This window comes from Symphalangus syndactylus, chromosome 19 (genome assembly GCF_028878055.3).
Source record: "Symphalangus syndactylus isolate Jambi chromosome 19, NHGRI_mSymSyn1-v2.1_pri, whole genome shotgun sequence".
Classification (NCBI taxonomy): Eukaryota; Metazoa; Chordata; class Mammalia; order Primates; family Hylobatidae; genus Symphalangus; species Symphalangus syndactylus.
Genome location: NC_072434.2, coordinates 67940258 through 67958850, shown reverse-complemented (window position 1 = coordinate 67958850; position 18593 = coordinate 67940258). Strand labels below are relative to the sequence as shown.

The 18593-nt window shown below is 37.5% G+C and overlaps 1 protein-coding gene across 5 annotated transcripts in view; it reads right to left on the bottom strand.

The window, feature by feature from the left end:
* Window positions 1-18593, bottom strand: part of DISP1 (dispatched RND transporter family member 1) — a 176528-nt gene that overhangs the window by 96193 nt on the left and 61742 nt on the right. Inside the window, exon 1 of one of the 5 annotated variants that reach the window (XM_063613968.1) lies at window positions 1292-1362. The exons of the other annotated variants lie outside the window; for them this stretch is intronic. The gene's annotated coding sequence lies outside the window, so the exon portion shown is untranslated. Of the gene's footprint in view, window positions 1-1291; window positions 1363-18593 lie in introns of those variants that run through there. 5 annotated transcript variants of the gene reach the window in all.

The following is an 18593-nucleotide window of genomic DNA, read 5'->3' as shown; positions in this document are numbered from 1 at the left end:
TCGCCATCAGAACTATTCACCCACCAGCATCTGTTCGTAGGTTAGTTTTCTGCAATCCTGCATGTTTCTAGAGATAATCTGTCCTTACTTCTAAAAATAATCCCTCCATTTGTGTACTATATTCCACTTCCTCTCATCTACTCAAGAAGACCATCAAATACTTCTCATCTTTCTCATTTTCCCTCTCTGTTGGATCATTCCCAACAGCATACAAATATGCTTTTATTTTTCTCATTTCAAAAATAATACAAAACAAGTAAAATACCTTTCTCAGTCCTACAGCTCCTTAGAAATAGTACATAGATTTCCCTACAAAGTACCTAACTTTAGCTCCCACTCATCACTCTGTTCATATATTAGTAAAGATAATAGTTAACTTGATGGAGATCATACTGCAATCAACTGGAAATATCATTGACTTCACTATCTTCATCTTGATCTCTTATCTCCAATTTGTCAGATGAGTTATTATCCTGCCTTAAAAGTATGTTCTGGGTATTTTGGTTGTTGCTATTTTAATTTAAAGCGTAAGTACAGTTAAGTTTCAGTCTTTCAGATTATCCAAGTATATAGTTTACAAATTTGTTGAGGATCATTACTTTTCCATATCATAATTAATTCATTACTTAATAGGATCTCCAACAGAAAAAAGAAAACAGAAGCACTGAAAATCCACAAATTATGTATGCAATAATGTCAAAACTACTCATCAACTAGATTTTCTTTTTTATGTATCTCATCTACTGACATAGACAATCCAAATTAACTGTATCATGTGAATGGGTATGTATGACATAAATGGTTTCACATATATCATTTTAATCCTCATTCTTAGCAAAAGAGGCAAGTACTAAGATTATCCTTATTTTATCAATGAGGAAACTAAGGCTTAAAAAAGTTGTCCCTAGTTATACCACGAGAAAGTGATAGCATTGACATTCAAACCTAGACAGTCTGAATCTAGAGCCTAAATTCATAACTGCTGTACTATATACAATCTCAATTCTACTGATTAATGTTAATAAGGAAATATATACGATGATTTTAAGAACTAAACTACCTGTATTTTACTTGTTTTAATCTTACCAGTTTACATAATTACACAGCATATCTTATATCTTTTATTAAACTTTACAGTAAAATTATTTGAACTCTTGAAGTCCAAAGCATTTTGGGGTTGCTAAAAACAAAACCATGATGTTTTTAGAAATTTTTCATTAAGGCAACAGACAGCTTTACATAGTACTTAACATTAAACTTCCTCTTGCTGGCCAGGCATGGTGGCTCATACCTGTAATCCCAACACTCTGGGAGGTCGAGGCAGGTAGATGGCTTGAGCCCAGGAGTTCAAGGCCAGCCTGGGCAAGAGTGAGACCCTGTCAAACAACAAAAAAGAAAAATTTGCTCTTGCTGAGGTGGGTGTGGTAGCTCACGCCTGTAATCCCAAGTATTCAGGGGGCTGAGGCAGGAGGATCTCTTGAGCCCAGGAATTTGAGGCTGCAGTGAACTATGATCATGCCATTGCACTACAGCCTAGACAACAGCACAAGATCTCATCTCTTAAAAAACAATTTCCTCTTGCTCTAGGTTAAACAATCTCATTCCTGTAAGCCAGACAATATCAAACAAGACCCTCACCCTTGGCAGTGAGGTCATAATTAAAATGGAGATTTTATTTTGACTATCTGATGCACATAAAAGTTAGCATTTAATGCGCAACATAACTCTCAAGCATTTATTTAATTACTCTTAAGCATTTCACCAACTTGAAAATCACCTATGATAATTCATCAACTAAGAAGACATGTTCTAATTCTTTCTCAGGCAGATACTGAAAACAAATAACTTTTTAAAATGTTTTAAATATCCTGTGTTAGAATCGGAGACTATTTTCTTGCTCCCCCCATGAGTCCTCCCCCAAATTCAAACAGGCTGATATTTGGGGGAGGTAGCACAATGACATGGAAAGACTGTATTAAACATAATTTCTGTGAGCCTTGTTTTTCTCATGGCCTTGCTGTAGGAATCAAAAAGGTAAAGGACTATATTCATATAAAGTATTCTTACATAAGAATATTATATATTCCTATATTTATATAAAGTGTTACTTCAAATAGAAGCTGCTTAAAAGGTATTCATAATTTACTTTGTAAAAAGATATTTAATTCTTTTCTCCAGAAATATTAAAGATTAAATGTCACGAGGTGAAAATAACTTCATGTTAGGTGTGTGCACAAGTAAATCAGATCGGGCCCAAGTATATCAACTAGATAAGTTAATTTAAACTAGTCAAGAAGTTTAGCTTACATATACAGGAGATATAAGGCAATGAAAGTAACATAATATAACCAAACCCTGAAAGCAGCCTCATACATTATCTATTAAACATTGAAAACAGTATCTTCCCGCCAAGTGCAGTAAACTGTCATGTGGGTCATGTGAGTGACACATTTGAAAATGTTTTAAACCATTAGGCATCTTTTAATTCAAAAAATTTCTGTTATTATTAAATTCCCCAAGCCTCAGCATGACACAGTTTACCCAAGTAGCAAACTATACACTTTAATCTATAATAAAAGTTGAAATAAAAAAAAAACAATGGTGTACGGCACATAGATACACAATGTGTAAAACGGTTTAAGGGATAAATGTATTAATACATTCCTGAATGAATGAACAAATGAAGGAACACTTCAAAAAATTGTTGGCAGGAAGAGTTTCAAGAGTTACAAATTAAGAATTTTCCATTTGTTTTTCAACCAATCACCTTTACTCTTTAAGAACACTCTATGCCACATAAAAACAAAGTTGATACTTCAGTAACTGTGTTCCCTCCCCAACAATCAGCTCTATGATCTCAGTGTTTAAAAAAAAAATTCTATTTACCACTTCTGAAAAAGACATTTTGATACTGGCTTCAACTTTTATAATACATGTGCTAGTGCAGGCTTTTTCCACCCCAAACAATGTTTACATCCCTGCAGTTAGATTTCTTCCACATACTACAAGCTATAATCCACATAATAAAAGCTAAAATCCCTGACCAAAACTTTACAGATAAGTGGATTTAATAAGAAAGTGTATGTTTTTTCTCAACGAACATGACTAGTGAATATCAGATGTCACCAGTTCATCTGCAGGATATCAAGACACAAAGCAGGGGAAAAAATTACAGTAAAAATGTGCTACTTACTGGGAAGATGTAAGACTTAAATATTCCTATGATTCAGATTCGATGGGGAATATCTTTTTGAAAATAAATCCAAAATGGACATGTACATGTTTTTACATTACATGTATGGTTAACTAAAACACCAAGTACTTTAGCCTCTGTACATACAGAAAAGTAAATATAATAAAACTGGTATGTATTTTTAAAATAAAAACATTCAAATGAAAGTGAAAGTGATGGATGTTAAGAAATGTTTTCTTGAGGGAATAAGGCTTACCTCATTAGTTCTAGATTTAACCACAACTATTAGGTGCAAAATGAAATTATTAATGACAGGTTCATTGAATTGCCTCCTAGAAGGCTTAATAAAGTATCCTAGGAATACAGTACAACTCCCCATAAATTTAGCTGACAAAGGCTTTTAAAAAGTATACAAAACTATATGCTAACAATATTTTTCATTATTTTTAAAAGTTTCATGTTTTTATTTTTAAGCAACTTTGAGGTATAATTTATATACAATAAAATGTACAAATTTTAAACACACAGTGCAATGAGTTTTGACAAGGAATAGATGCATCCATGAAACCACAACCTCAATGAAGTTATAGAATATTTCCATCACCACCAAAAGTTCCCTTGTACCCCTTTGTAGTTAATCTCCCCACTATATCCCATCACAGGCAAACTCCGATCATTTCTATCATCATAGTTTTGCCTGCTCTAGAACTTCCTAAATGGAACTATATAATATATACTCTTTTGTGCCAAGTCTTTTATGCAACAGATATCTATAAGATTCATCCACACTGTCTTTTTATTGCTGAGGAGTATGCCACTGAATGACTGTATCAAAATTTGTTTGTCCACTTCCCTATTCATGGATACTTAGATTGTTTTCAGTTTGGGGCTATTACGAGTAAGATTGACATGGACACTCATAAGTAAGTCTTTTTGTGGGCACATGTTTTCATGTATGTATGGAATTACCGGGTCATAAGGTACATGCATGTTTACTAAGAAACTCCAAAACTTTCCAAGTGGTTATGCCATTTCACACTTGTTCTTCATTCTCTCTGATACTTGAAATTCTTGGTCTTTTTCATTTTAGCCATTCTGGCAGTTATAAATGGTATCTCATTGTGGGTTTTAAATAATTTCCCTGATGACTAATGATGATGCTCATCTTTTCATGTGCTTATTGGCCATCTGTGTATCTTCTTTGTGTGTCTTTTCAAGTCTTTGCTCACCTTTTAAAAGTTGTTTGCCATGTAAGAGTTCTTTTAACATTCTAGATGCAAGCCCTTTGTCACACATTGTATTACAAATATTTTCTCCTACTTTGTACCTTGCTTCTTCTTTTTACTTTCTTTTTTTTTTTTCTCTGAGATGGAGTCTCACTCTGTCACCCAGGCTGAAGTGCAATGGCGCGATCTCAGCTCACTGCAACCTCCACCTCCTGGGTTCAAGCAATTCTCCTGCCTCAGCCTCCGGAGTAGCTGATATTACAGGCGCCCACCACCACACCCAGCTAATTTTTGCATTTTTAGTAGAGACGGGGCTTCAACATCTTGTTCATGCTGGTCTCAAACTCCTGACCTCAGGTGATCTACCTACCTTGGCCTCCCAAAGTGCTGGGATTACAGGCATGAGCCACCACGCCTAGCCAGTTTTTTTTTTTTTTTTGAGATAGGATTGTGCTCTGTCGCCCAGGCTGGAGTGCAGTGGCAGGATCATGGCTCACTGCAGCCTTGATTTCCCAGGCTCAAGAAATCCTCCCACTTCGGCCTACCGGTAGCTGGGACCACAGGCTTGCACCACCATGCTCAGCTAATTTTTTTCATTTGTAGAGGTGGTGTCTCCCTATGTTGCCCGGGCTGGTCTCGAATTCCTGGTGGTAAAGCTATCCCCCCACCTCGACCTCCCAAACTGCTGGGATTACAGGCATGAGCCACTGCACCTGGTAGCCTCGCTTTTTCATTTTTTAAATGGTATCTTTTGAAGAGCAGAAATTTGTAATTACGATAAAGTCCAATTTATCAACACTTTAAAAAATCTTATGAATAGGCTTTTAAAAAAGTCTTGAGAAATCTTTGCCTTTCCTAAGGTCACAAAGATTCTCTATGTTTTCTTCTAAAAGTTCATAGCCTTAGGTTTACAGCATTTAGGTCTATAATCTACTTGTAGAAAATTTTTATATTTGCTGTGGGATAGAGATCAAGTTTTCCCTCACCACCTGCAAGAGATCCAGTTAACCCATCATATGTGGAAAAGACTGATCCTTCTCCATTGAATTACCTTGGCACCTTTGCTGAAAAATCAATTGGCCATATATGTATGAGTCTTTCAGGACTCTTTATTCTGTTCCATTGATCTGTTTATCAATCATGTTATTTTAAAGAGATAAAATGTACATTAATTCTTCTGTTTGTTATAAACAGTCAGAACTGGGCAACTACTGATGTATTCCCAGCATTCCCTCAGAAAGGAAAAGAAAATCACAGATTGCGAAAAATGATGAGATAAATGGCAGAAGTTTGTATTTCATTTTCTTTTTTAAAAATCAGTTATTCTTAAAACAATAAATGTGAGCCAAATTAACAGTAAAATGTGTTGAATTTATTTTCTAAGTTGACTGGTATTCGGTTAACTACTTGGAAAGAGTACAGTGGCAAAAAAGCACCAAGGTCTATAAAAGGTTCCTAATGAGCCTTCCAGAATTTCCCTGATACACTTCAGCTGAGCCTTCAACTGGACAGTATCTCCTTAGGCTCATCCCTGGTCAGCTGTTCCAAACCATAACAACCTACCTCTGGTATCCCAGCCCTGCCCTTTGCCCATCATAATTAAGGAGTGTGAGTAAGACTCACACAGACATAGGGACTACCAACTGGGAGAAGGAACTACTACTTCATGTCTCCTTCTTTGGAAAGAAAACTGAGACTATTCTCTAGATTTTCAAATTCATCTGTATTTCTACCCATCCTGAAATCCTTCCCCGAAAAAAAGGAAAGAAGAAAGGCTGTCCCTACTCAGATGCTTATTTTTCTACCTGTGGGTCCTTAATCCCAGCCTTTGGGTCAAATCAATCTCTTAGGTGGTGTTTCTAAATCTTTAGGAAATAAATTGGAATCTACAAGAATTCTCAACCTCGTAAGTTATTCTGTATTTTTCAAAGATTTATTTATGTGTTTTTAAATGATAATGATGGCACCTGCAGCCCGTCTGGAGCAGCAGCTACAGCGTCGCCGGCTGTAGCAGGGGAGGCACAGCCGGGTTTGGGGTGCCTGTTCCAGGGAGCCAGCGGGAGCCGGGAACAGGTGGGATCCCCACCCATTTCCGAATTGGCAAGGCAGGAGCCCCATGTTCCCAGGCGCAGCTATAGCCACCCAGCCATGGCTGCGGACCCAGGCATCTCTGCACTCTTGGGGGCCCGGGAAGCCCCCTGCCCCCACAGGCTTGGAAGTGACGGCTCCCGCTGCCTGGCCTCTCCCTGCTCCCTACTCCCTGCTTCCAGCACCCGCTCTGATTTGGGAGCAAAGTCGAAGCCGAGTCCAGGCGCTGTCGCAACCTGGCCGGGTGTGCGCACACTTGAGGCAGTGCTGACACTCCAGCCCCCTGCTGCCTCAGTCCCCTCTGGACTTTGGGTGCCTACGGGCATGGGACGGAGCCCAAGGGGGCACTGAGGGTGGCTCAGCATTGGCCTGCAGGTGCCCCTCTGCAGGAACAGCCTGGGCGCGATGGACTAAAGTGACTTACGGTGTCAGGAGGCAGACTGACTCGTGGGTGGAAAGGGGTAGGTCCCTGGTGAAGCCCCACCTTCAAGCCAGGGACGGCCTGAAGCCTGGGGGCCGGGCTGTCAGTTCTAGGTGAAGTCTGCACCGGGAGTGAGAACTTAGGGAGCTTTTTCTGGGCCCACCCATGGATCAACTAGTACACACTTCCTGCCTTATGAGACCCATAACTACCCACCCAGTCAGACTCACACAGACATGGGGACTATCAGCTGGGAGAAGGAACTACCACTTCACGTCTCCTCAACTTGTAGGGATGACCTGCCTGCGGGAGGGAGCCACCCACTTCGGGTCTCCTGAGAACTGTTCTGCCACTCAATGAAGTTCCTCCCCACCTTGCTCACCCTCCAGTTGTCCAGGTACCTCACTATTCCTGGGCATGGGACAAGAACTTAGGACCTGCCGAATGGCAGGACTGAAAGAGCTGTAACACAAACAGGGCTGAAACACGCCCCCACTCCATTAGCCACGTTGTGGGCAACAAGAAGGAGAGAAGGGAACCCACATCTAGGGGCTCCCCAAGCCAGGGCTGTGACACTCTCTTTGGGGCTCTGCAGTTCCTGGCATCTCCAAGCTTCCAGGCACCACCACATTCCCCTCATCCAGACATGGGTGCCCGCAGTGGAAGCTGCATGCAGTACATCTGGTCCAGCTGCAGCCTTCCATGGAGCCAGTGCCGGCGCCTGGAGCTGCCCGCCCTGCCACAGAAGCTGATGTGCCTAGCTGTGCACAGTGGCCAGACCTCACACTTACTCACCCACACAGCCCTCACCGCTCCACGCCTGGCTTGCCCTTGGCAGGTGTGGGATCCGGGCCGGTAGCATGAGCCAAACACAGCCTGCCAGGTCGAGTGGGCGGAACGAGGCCAGCAGGCACAAGCAGTGCTCAGGAAGAAGGCTCTGCCAGCTACAGAGGTTTCCAGTTGGCGAAGTAACATCCCAAGGATCCCATGACAATAATGAGTGACAGTAATTATTATATACCATGAATAATTTTTCCATGATAGAGTTATTACCCATTTAGTAGAAAACCACTAAAGTTTTAGTAGTTTTCTGTAACACAAAAGATTTAACAATAAAGGCATGGTTTATAATTATCAACCAATATATTGTGGTATTGTGATAAGATCAATATTTTCATAACATAAAAATGATCTATACCTGATATAGACATCTAATAATAGAAAACATCAAGTGAAGTAAACATTAAGACATGTCAAATAGAAATTATTTAAAAATTTACAGATATCACAAATATTTGATATTTAAAAGCCACTAATTTTTAAAAATTTAAAATACATGAAACATTAATTGCCTTATTTGAGACTTGACTTTTGTTTCATGACAAACATTCCAGACATAGAAAACTTTCTTTCATGTTGCATAGATGTTGGTGTGATCACCAAGCTGGACATTCAAACACATTTTGCTTCATTTAAGCTCATTTTCTTCTTTAACAATGAAAATATTTTGTATGCTTGCCCTGATTTTGGTTTTGCCATTAAAGTGAATATTGCTTTGCTAATCCAGATTACAGATGTTTCTGATTTCACCTCAAAGTGTTCCATAGCCACACTGTGATCATTTCTTGCATTTATTCTGTCAAAAGTATTTACAAATAATCGTAGCCTGTAGCAGATACCAAACACTGGAAGCCCTCAGCAAACATTATTAGGTATAGTATTCAAGTAACGTAACATTCAGATCTCCTAGCGACATTAATAGCATTACAAAGAATCACATGTCCAAATGACCAATTTAAGATTTTGCTGTCAGGACAAAAAACCAAACACCGCATGTTCTCACTCATACGTGGGAATTGAACAATGAGAACACATGGACACAGGAAGGGGAACATCACACATCCGGGCCTGTTGTGGGGTGGGGGGAGGGGGGAGGGATAGCATTAGGAGATATACCTAATGTAAATGACAAGTTAATGGGTGCAGCACACCAACATGGCACATGTATACATATGTAACAAACCTGCATGTTGTGCACATGTACCCTAAAACTTAAAGTATAATTAAAAAAAAAGATTTTGCTGTCAAAACTTATTATTTCTTGGGACACCACTCACTGGAATCATATACAAAATATACTATGTGAATAAGCTTATTAATACTTATGTTTTTGCAAGAATGATTCACCATTAGCAGTAGTCAGGGCTAGGAATACACACTAGTACACGGCAAAGCCACAATGAGACGTGAAGCTTTCTGTCTTGTGTTCCTCTCCAGCTTCCCAGAAATAGCCATCTTAACCTTTGACTCTCTGTGTCATGTTTCCTGCTGTTGCTGCAGACTTGATGTCAATGAATTTAATCAGTAACCTCTGCCTTGACTGCTAAACTTGAAGGAAAATTATAATACCCTGCCTGTTTTCCTGATTTCCCCACTAAATTTTTCAGCATTTGGGAATCTAGAAAAACATAAAATTCCTGAGAAATGCCAGGAAGCAAATCCTGAATGGGAACACTTCTCTTAGGTATCTTCACCTAAGGTATCACTCCCTCCCCTCCTTTCCCCACCTCCATTGATTTTCTTGCTCTTGGCTTTCAGTCATACAAGTTCTTCCTAAGCTCTCTACCATCTTCTAAAACTTGTATGTGCTTCCCTGTATCACCTTCCCTTCACTGCCAATTCTTAAGATAGTTGTTTATATTTACTCCTTCTTCTTCCCCATTGGCCTTTTACTCCTCAACACACACACACACACACACACACACACACACACACACACACAAATCCTGGCTTCCACTTTCACCATTCTATAACCTGTTGTACTCACTAATCACCTCAAACTGGCAAATGAGATCAGATCTCTCTCCAGGTCTCATCCTACTTTACCTTCATGCAGCATTTGATGCCATCAACCAATCCCTCCTTCTCAAAACTCTCTTCTAGCTTGGTTTCTCAAGCAGTAATCCATCTACTTTTTCTTACTGCATATTGCTTTTCCTGCTTTTTTTATTTTTTTGTTGGCTTTTTATTCTGGCCCCCTCTTTAAATACGGATGTTTTTTAAGGTTCTAGGTCCCAGCCCTCTCATCTAAAAGCATTCTTCCTGAGTAATTTTAGCTAACTTTTGACCTATAATATAGTTTACTTCCAAATCCTTACTTCCAGCTTCAACCTTTCCCTTGATCTACAGAAAGAAATTTCTGTCTTTCTACTGGATATCTCTACCTGAAAATGGTGAAAATACTTTCATCACAGCTATAGGTAGGAAATTATCTTTGATTATTCTTTCCTTCACAGCATGTTCAGCTGGTCATTAGGTCCCATCTATCTCTTCTACCTTCAAAATGTCTCTGGAATTGTCACTTCACTCTTCCTCTCAGTTTCTATGCTTCAGCTACACTTACATTTCTTAAATGAGCCATGCTTCTCCAACACAATACCTTCACACATGCTGTTCTCTCTTCCTGAAAAGTCATCCCCCCTCTTCTCTTCACCTAGCTAACTCCTGGTATTATGGGTTGACTTATGTCCACCTCAAATTCATACATTGAAGTCTTAACCCTCAGTACCTCAGAATGTGACCTTATTTGGAAATAAAAGCTGTTGTAGATGTAATTCGTTAAAATGAGTTCACACTGGAGTAGGGTGGGTCCCTACTCCGGTATGACTGATGTCCTTATAAAAAGAGGAAATCTGGACACAGACGAGCACATGGGGAGAACACAATGTGAATGTGAAGGCAGAGATCAGGCTAATGTGTCTACAGACCAAGTAACACCAACGATTTCCAACAAACCACCAGAAGATAAGAGAGAGGCATGGAACAGATTCTCCCTCATAGCCCTCAGAAGGAACCAACCCAGCCTACATATTGATCTTGGACTTCAAGCCTCCAGAACTGAGAGACAATACATTTCTGTTGTTTAAACCATCAGTTTGTCATACTTGTTATGGCAGCCCTAGAAACTAACTAACACCTAGTTGTAGCTCAGATTTAAGCTCAAATGTTACTTCTTCCAGGAAGTCTTCCCCGATTCCCCCAAAATGAACTATCCCTTATCTCCCTCATTTATCAGCTCTCATAAACACTCATTGCTTTTCCTTTACAGCATTTATCATATTTATCTATGTGATTAGTTATACTAAAATTATCTCCTCTACTAGTCTGTAAAGTAGATGAGCTCAGGTACTTCATTAGTTCTCCCTGTATTACTCTCTTTGAAGTACTGATCCCTATCTGAAATGATCTTAATCATTTATTTAAGCACTTACTGTATTTATTACTTATTTCTCCCTCCACAAAGCATAACCCTAAATTCTAAATTATAGAACAGTGTCTGGCACATAGTTGGTGTTCAAGAATTAACTACCAAATGAACTAATGCATAAACTCCAATAGAAGAACCCATAAATGTTTTGCTCACTAATGATTATACATCCAGTTCTTAACATATAGAAAGCTGGTCATATAGAAAGCAATAAATAATTATACATGTTGAATAAATGAGCCTACTTAATAATGACAAGTATTTCACTATAAGGAAGCTTATCACTTTAAAAAATCACTTGTAAATATTAACAGTTTGGAGATGATAACCTTACATATGCCAAAGTAAATCTTTTTTAGTTACATCAATTTACTTCTACTTTCCAGTTGATATTTAATATTTAGAAACATATGCCAATAAAACAGCTTGAAAGGCATAGCTCTAAGCTATGACTGATTTCAAAATGATTTAAATTCATAGAATAAAAATAGAGAACTTCACTACTTCCTTGGTTAAGGTTTCTGCTCTGAAACAACAAAATGGAAAAGTACAAATGTAAAAGAAGTTTTCAAGATAATGAAATCAGAATTTGTCTTCATTTTATATTATATATTACTGCAGTAATGCTGGCAACAGTAAGTAATTTTTAAAAGATATTTTTATCCATTATCCCATGTCTCTTAACCTAACAGGCATTTCCTGTTTCTATGTTTTGTGTAGTCTTTGCCCCAAGGCATATATAGTTCATGTAGTTATAATAAAACGTGGCTCTGTGAAAAAAAAAATAGTTGCATGGGAAAAATGATAAACCAAACCAATGAAAAATTTACATTTGGAAGAAAAACTGTATCACGGAAGCCAAAAGATATTATCCCAAGTGCTACTGTTTGCATTCTCTCATCTTTAATCAGAAAATCTCTTGAAAGAGTTCCCTTTAAACAGGAGTCTTAAGGAATTGAGGAAAAGCACTTACTGGAAGAAAACAGAATCACCTATCCTCAATCAGTTCAGCAGACAAGGTATACAAGGTAACTAGATACCAAGCAAAATCCTGGCTTTCAAAGGATTAAACATCAATTTATTTAATACTAGCCTACTCAGATTTTGAGGGTTTTTTATTCTCCTGTTCTAACATAAAACTTCTTGACCTCAAAAGAATCCCAATACCTTTTCCCAAAATATGCCATATATTGTAATAAAAAATATAAAATATACTCCACCCAAATTATAAAGTATATTTTTAAATAGTTGGAATCTTAGGGGAAAAAAAACATTCATCTTAAATGTTTCAAAGTAACATTTCCAACACACAAAAAAAATGATAAATGTTTGAGATGATGGATATTCCAAGTATTCGGATTGATCACTGTACATTATATGTATAGAAACATTACTATGAACTCCATGGATATGTACCATTATTATTTGTCCATTTAAAAAATTTTTTGAAGAAAGAGAAAAAAGTAAGCAACTAAATAAACTAAGAAATCTCTTCGGAGCCTTCCAAATAGAAAAACACACACACACACACACACACACACAACTGACATAACCAGTTACTCAAGATAAAGTTGTCACTAAAATAACAAAAAGAAACCTTGCATTTTAATTGTTCTATAAAAGGTAATATTGTTGATTTTTAAGAAGATTTGGTTACTCTCTCAGTATGTGGGAGAAAATAAGAATTTTCTAAATACTTTCTGGTTTACCTTTTATCTTCAATGTACAAGAGTGATTCTGATAAACACACTACATAACTCAAAATTTAATACAGCTTCTCCCATTACTTTGGACATTCTAATTTCACAATTTTTATGCTGCTCCACCCTTGGCATTCCTTTGCTCCAGAAAAAAATTTACTTGAAGTAAACTTTTTACCCTTTTCACCCAATAAAAATACCAAAGAAAATTGTACTTTAAAAAATCTTTTCCTTAAGATTGGCTTCTTCAATTTATGTAATAGCTTGAAATTTTTAACTTTTTAAAAGATGGTTTGTTCAATATATGTAATGTATGTAGAGATTTGCTCTGTCTCATTCACATGCATGCAGTAAGTAGCCAGCCTATATTTCATATGTGATACTCATTATGATTGGCTAGTATATCTAAATTTAAAAATTACTAGCGAGCCTTTCTTTCCATTACACACTGATCACTTAGAAGTGAACTCAGGAAACTCAAGTAGGACTGTATTGTGATATTTCAGGTAATTTTATAAAGCTAAACCATCTCCTAGAAATGTTCTTAAATGAAACAACTAGGATGAAATGCAACCTGCTCCCAACAGTTGGGCAGATCAATTTTGAAAATCCACCCAAAATTGTGAACTGAAACTTCTACAGTCAACATTTCAGGGATTTGAAGCCAAGAACCCAAAAGGGTCCCAACCTGAACCCAGATTTAATATCAGTGACTGAAATAACGAAATTATAATGGTTAAGCAGTGCCACTTCTCTGCTATTGTGACCTCTATACCTTGTTCCAATTGGTCAAATTAGGACAAAAGATCTGTTTCCATTCTCAAAGACATCAACATTTTGAACATAAAAATATTAAAAACAAAAACAGTGTGACATTTATAAATTACCTAATTCAGGAAACTATTATGCTTAAAACTAACATAAATATTTTGAACTATGAATTTAAGAGTAACGAAGAAGAAAATACAAGTTTCTTTATCTCAACTGCCTGAAAAATGCCCAGATATTCTGGCTACAATCAGAACAGTCAATCAGAAGGATGACATACAAGCAGGAAAATAAGGGCTTGTACTTCAGGTATTCAAACAAGTATTTTAAAAATGTGCCTGCCTTAACAAGCAACATTTTAAAGTGTAAGAGGGTAACACATACCAGCTTTCAGTTTCCAATTTCCCATTAATCTGACATCAAGAAAGAAACCTGATAACTTGGTATCTCTGAAACTGAACCTTCAGCTTCTGTGATTATTTTTCCCCCACTCAAAATCTTTTTTAGCTGATTTAAAAAAATGTCTCAATCACATACTTTGTGTTTATGTAAAGTTGTGCATTTATCTATAAACAAACCCTCCCCAGAAATGACTGCAGTTAAACATGTCAGTGCCCAAAAAATTCTGAGAGATGCATTACATCAAACTAGAAATTCCCATAAGGAATCATTTTGAGCAACTAATCCTCTGCCTCTAGGTAAACCAGATTAATTCCAAATGATCTCGCTTGAAACTCTTAAGCAAATATGATGTTTCAAATCACTTACAGCTACCTTCAACTCTTTTTTGGCAAAGGATTTTTGTTTCTAGGCTTTCTAGGTCAAATCATTGGCCCCATGTAAGCAAAGATTGCCTTGAATCACTCTTCTTCAAAGGAAACACAACATAAATGGTCTCTCAAAACAGTTCTGACATCAAAGTACAATCTGGCTTCCTATACCTTCAGAATTGACAGGGTTAGTCTATGCAAGTTAAGGAACTTCAAAGAGCTGGCACCTAGCCAGCCACATTTGTGCTCAGTTGTCTTCTTCTATACCAAGTTAATCCTCCTTAAGGAAGAAATGTAGGTATTATTACCAGGGAGATCTAAACTTTATCTTCATAGAGTCCGTGGAGCTTTATCTGAAAATAAGTTTGGCTGGCTTTTGCAATGTGATTTTTAAGCACATAGTAGATGCTCAATAAACATTTCATGACTACATGAACGTCTGAACCTGACAGCATATGAAACTAGTGCAAACTAACAGGTGTGGTAGCTGCTCCTATCGTTGGTATTATTGCCTAATAAACCTCAAAACGTTGCTTCTGTTGCTGTCTCTACCATTCTCTCAACACTCACTGTTCAGATTTTCTATCGCCCACCTCTCTTTGCCATCAGCATCAGAAAAATGTAGAAGTATAAAAGGAATTTGTGTATGAGCTCCATTATCTCAGTTGGAAAGGTGTCGCTGAAAGGTCTTTTCCCTCATCCCCTTGTCTCCCCATGATAGACATGGAGGAACTCTGAATGCTACATTATATACATAGTTTAAGCCTATACATCTCCTTCCAAGTTGCCCTATGAAGTAGTTTTCAAACTTACTCACACAGCAAAGCACCAGAAAATCATGATGCTTTTATATTTAATTCTATCATACAAATTAGGAATAATCTCAGTAGGAGAAAATACTAGTCCGTGTGTGTGTGTGTGTGTGTGTGTGTGTATGTATATATATTTTTTTTTCTAAAAAAAAAAAAAAAAAAACTCAAGGTAACCAAGGGCCTGTGTATCACAACAAAAGACAATCTTATAATTGTGTAAGATCATTTCAAGGTCTTCTAGCAATAACAATACAATTTAATTGTTTATTTGTCTTGTTATTGATGTTTACTAATAGAAAGGAACAACAGATATGAACAATTTATAAGAGAAAAACCAAAACTGAGCAAGTTCTATCCATCTAATTTATTTTTCAGTCCACTTGGAAAAGACTACCTTTACTAGAATTAGCAGAGACACAGCCGAGGCAGCTTGTGGAATACCACAGTGTCACAGATGCTTAATTTGACAATCACAGCTATGACATAATCAGGAAGAGTAAAAGAGAGGGGTACCTACAACCCAAGCACACCTTTCTTTCTTAGCTTAGAAAGAAACTCTCCTAAGACACCCCAGAGACCCTTTCAGGGGATGTGCAAGGTAAAAAAATATTTTCATAACAATATAAAGTCATTATGTGCCTTTTTTCACTCTCATTCTCTCACAAGCATTCACTGGAATTTTCCAGAGGCTACATTATGTATGATACTACAACAGATTGAATGTAAAGGCAGATAAGAAAATCCAGCTGTCTTCTATTAAGTCAGACATTAAAGAGATTTGCAAACAATGTAAAACAATACCACTATTCTAAACTTTTTTATTTTGGAAAACACAGTAATTTTTCATCAAATGTTGTTTACATTAATGTGCAATAGGTTTATTGTATTTTTAAAAATTAATGAATATGCTTTTTAAAAATTCTATTTTGGCCAGGCACAGTGGCACACACCTGTAATTCTAGCACTTTGGGAGGCTGAGGCAGGCAGACTGCTTAACCTCAGGAGTTTGAGACCAGCATGGGCAACATGGCAAAACCCCATATCTACCAAAAATACAGAAAATTAGCCTAGTGTGGTGGCATGTGCTGGTAGTCCCAATTACTTCGGAGGCTGAGGTGAAAGGATCACTTGAGCCTGGGAGGCGGAGGGTGCAGTGAGCTCTGATTGTGCCACTACACTCCAGCCTGGGTGACAGAGCCAAACCCTGTCTCAAAAAAAGAAAAAATTCTATTTTAATTTCTACTGTTGTAAATATTGATATATATAACTCATAAACGAAAGTTCTTTGAGGCCCTCAATCAACTTTAAAAGTATGTGTAAATAGTTCTTTCTACAGACAAAAAAGTTTGAGAACTACTGGCTTAGGAAGCCTGAAATTACTATAAGACTGATAGGATAATACTAGGAAAGCCACATAGATGTGGCATAGATCAGACTCCTAGATGTGGGCCTAGAATGACACCTAAGCAGCCCACATTTCCACAGTGCCTGGGTGAGTTAATCACTTATACTTAGAGCAATATCACTATAATAATTTTTTAAAATATATTTTAAAGACCAGACCTTTCATTAATTGGGACTAGATCAATTTACTTAATGTAATACACTAATTAATCACTTAAAGTTCGAGCTCCCTTACATTCTGTTGTTGAGGGGAAGTGGGGATCTTTTGTTTCCATAGACACTTAATACCAAATGAAGGGCCTCCAATTCAAGCTAGATCACAAAGCTTCTAAATATCAGATATCCTGTAGTCCCAGCTACTTGGAGAGTCTGAGGCAGGAGAACGGCGTGAACCCAGGAGGCGGAGCTTGCAGTGAGCCGAGATTGCGCCACTGCACTCCAGCCTGGGTGACAGAGCGAGACTCCGTCTCAAAAAAAATAAATAAATAAATAAATAAATATCAGATATCTTGGAAAACACCCTGAAAAATACATTTTTACTTAATCCAGGTGGAAAACTATCAACGTCTGCCCTCAACACTTTTTCCAAAAGAAAGTCATCATTTCTATGCTACATAGTAGTAGAATCTAAACTTTTGTTTTCTTCCCTTCATAAGCAAAGTATTCATGAGCACATACCCCCAATATAGGTTATAGAAAGTATTTCTGTATCAAGAAATTAGGTAAATTCGAATATGCGCACAAATTAGAAACTTTAAAAGGCTAGATGGGTGAAGCAAAAAATATTTTAAAATACTCTATTAAAGCTTCCAAAAATTTCAATAAAACTGTTAACTAATTGTATATTAACATAGTGAGAGTAGTATTATTACATGTTTTCCTTTTCTTTTCTTTTCTTTGTTTTTTTGAGACAGGGTCTTACTTTGTTGTCCAGGCTGGAGTGCAGTGGTGTGATCAGAGCTCACTGCAGCCACGACCTCCCCGGCTCATGTGATCCTCCCACCTCAGCCCCACAAGAAGCTGGGACTACAGGCACACGCCAACACACCCAGTTAATTTTTGTATTTTCTGTAAAGATGAGTTTTTGCCATCTTGCCTAGGCTGGTCTCAAACTCCTTGGCTCAAGTGATCCTCCCACCTCAGCCTCCCCAACTGCTGGGATTACAGACATGAGCCACTGCTCTTGGTCTTCTTTTTAAATCTTGATTTAACCCTTAATGATGATGTGGTTTGCAAGTTTGATTCTAATTTCAGTTAATTTAGATATTTAGTTTTAGTGGTTGTTACGGTGAAAAAAAATAAATCTCACAAATAACATATAGGTCCAAAACAGAAGCAGCACATCTTTAGCTGTATTGCTAAGTCATGAGGTTTGTCTTCACGTGCTCAGTGTTAATTTAAAATGTTTCATCTGCTATTAGTGGTGACTTCAATAGTACTTCAAGGTACAATATGCACATTGAGTGAAATTAATCATTAATAATAAGCACATATTTCGTAAGTGGTAGAACTGGGACTGAAAGGCAGAAAGTATGATTTCAAAGTCAGTGCAATAAAGACCTTTACTACTCAAAGTGTGGTCCACAACCACTGCACCTGCTGGGAGTGTTATGATTGCAGATTCTCAGTTCCCTTTCCAGGATCTACTCCAAATCCGCTTTTTAATAAAACCCCAGATGATTCACATGCACATTAAAATTGAAAAGCACCGTTCTAGGACAATTTATATACAGGCTGCCCTCTGTATCTGTGGGTTCCAAATCCATGTATTCAACCAACCCAGATCAAAAATAATTGAAAAAAATTGCATCTGTACTGAATGTGTACAGACTTTTTTCTTGTCATTATTCCCCAAACAATACAGTATAACAACTATTTACATAGCACTTATATTACATTGCGTATTAGAAGTAGTCAAGAGATTATTTAAAGTATCTAGAAAGA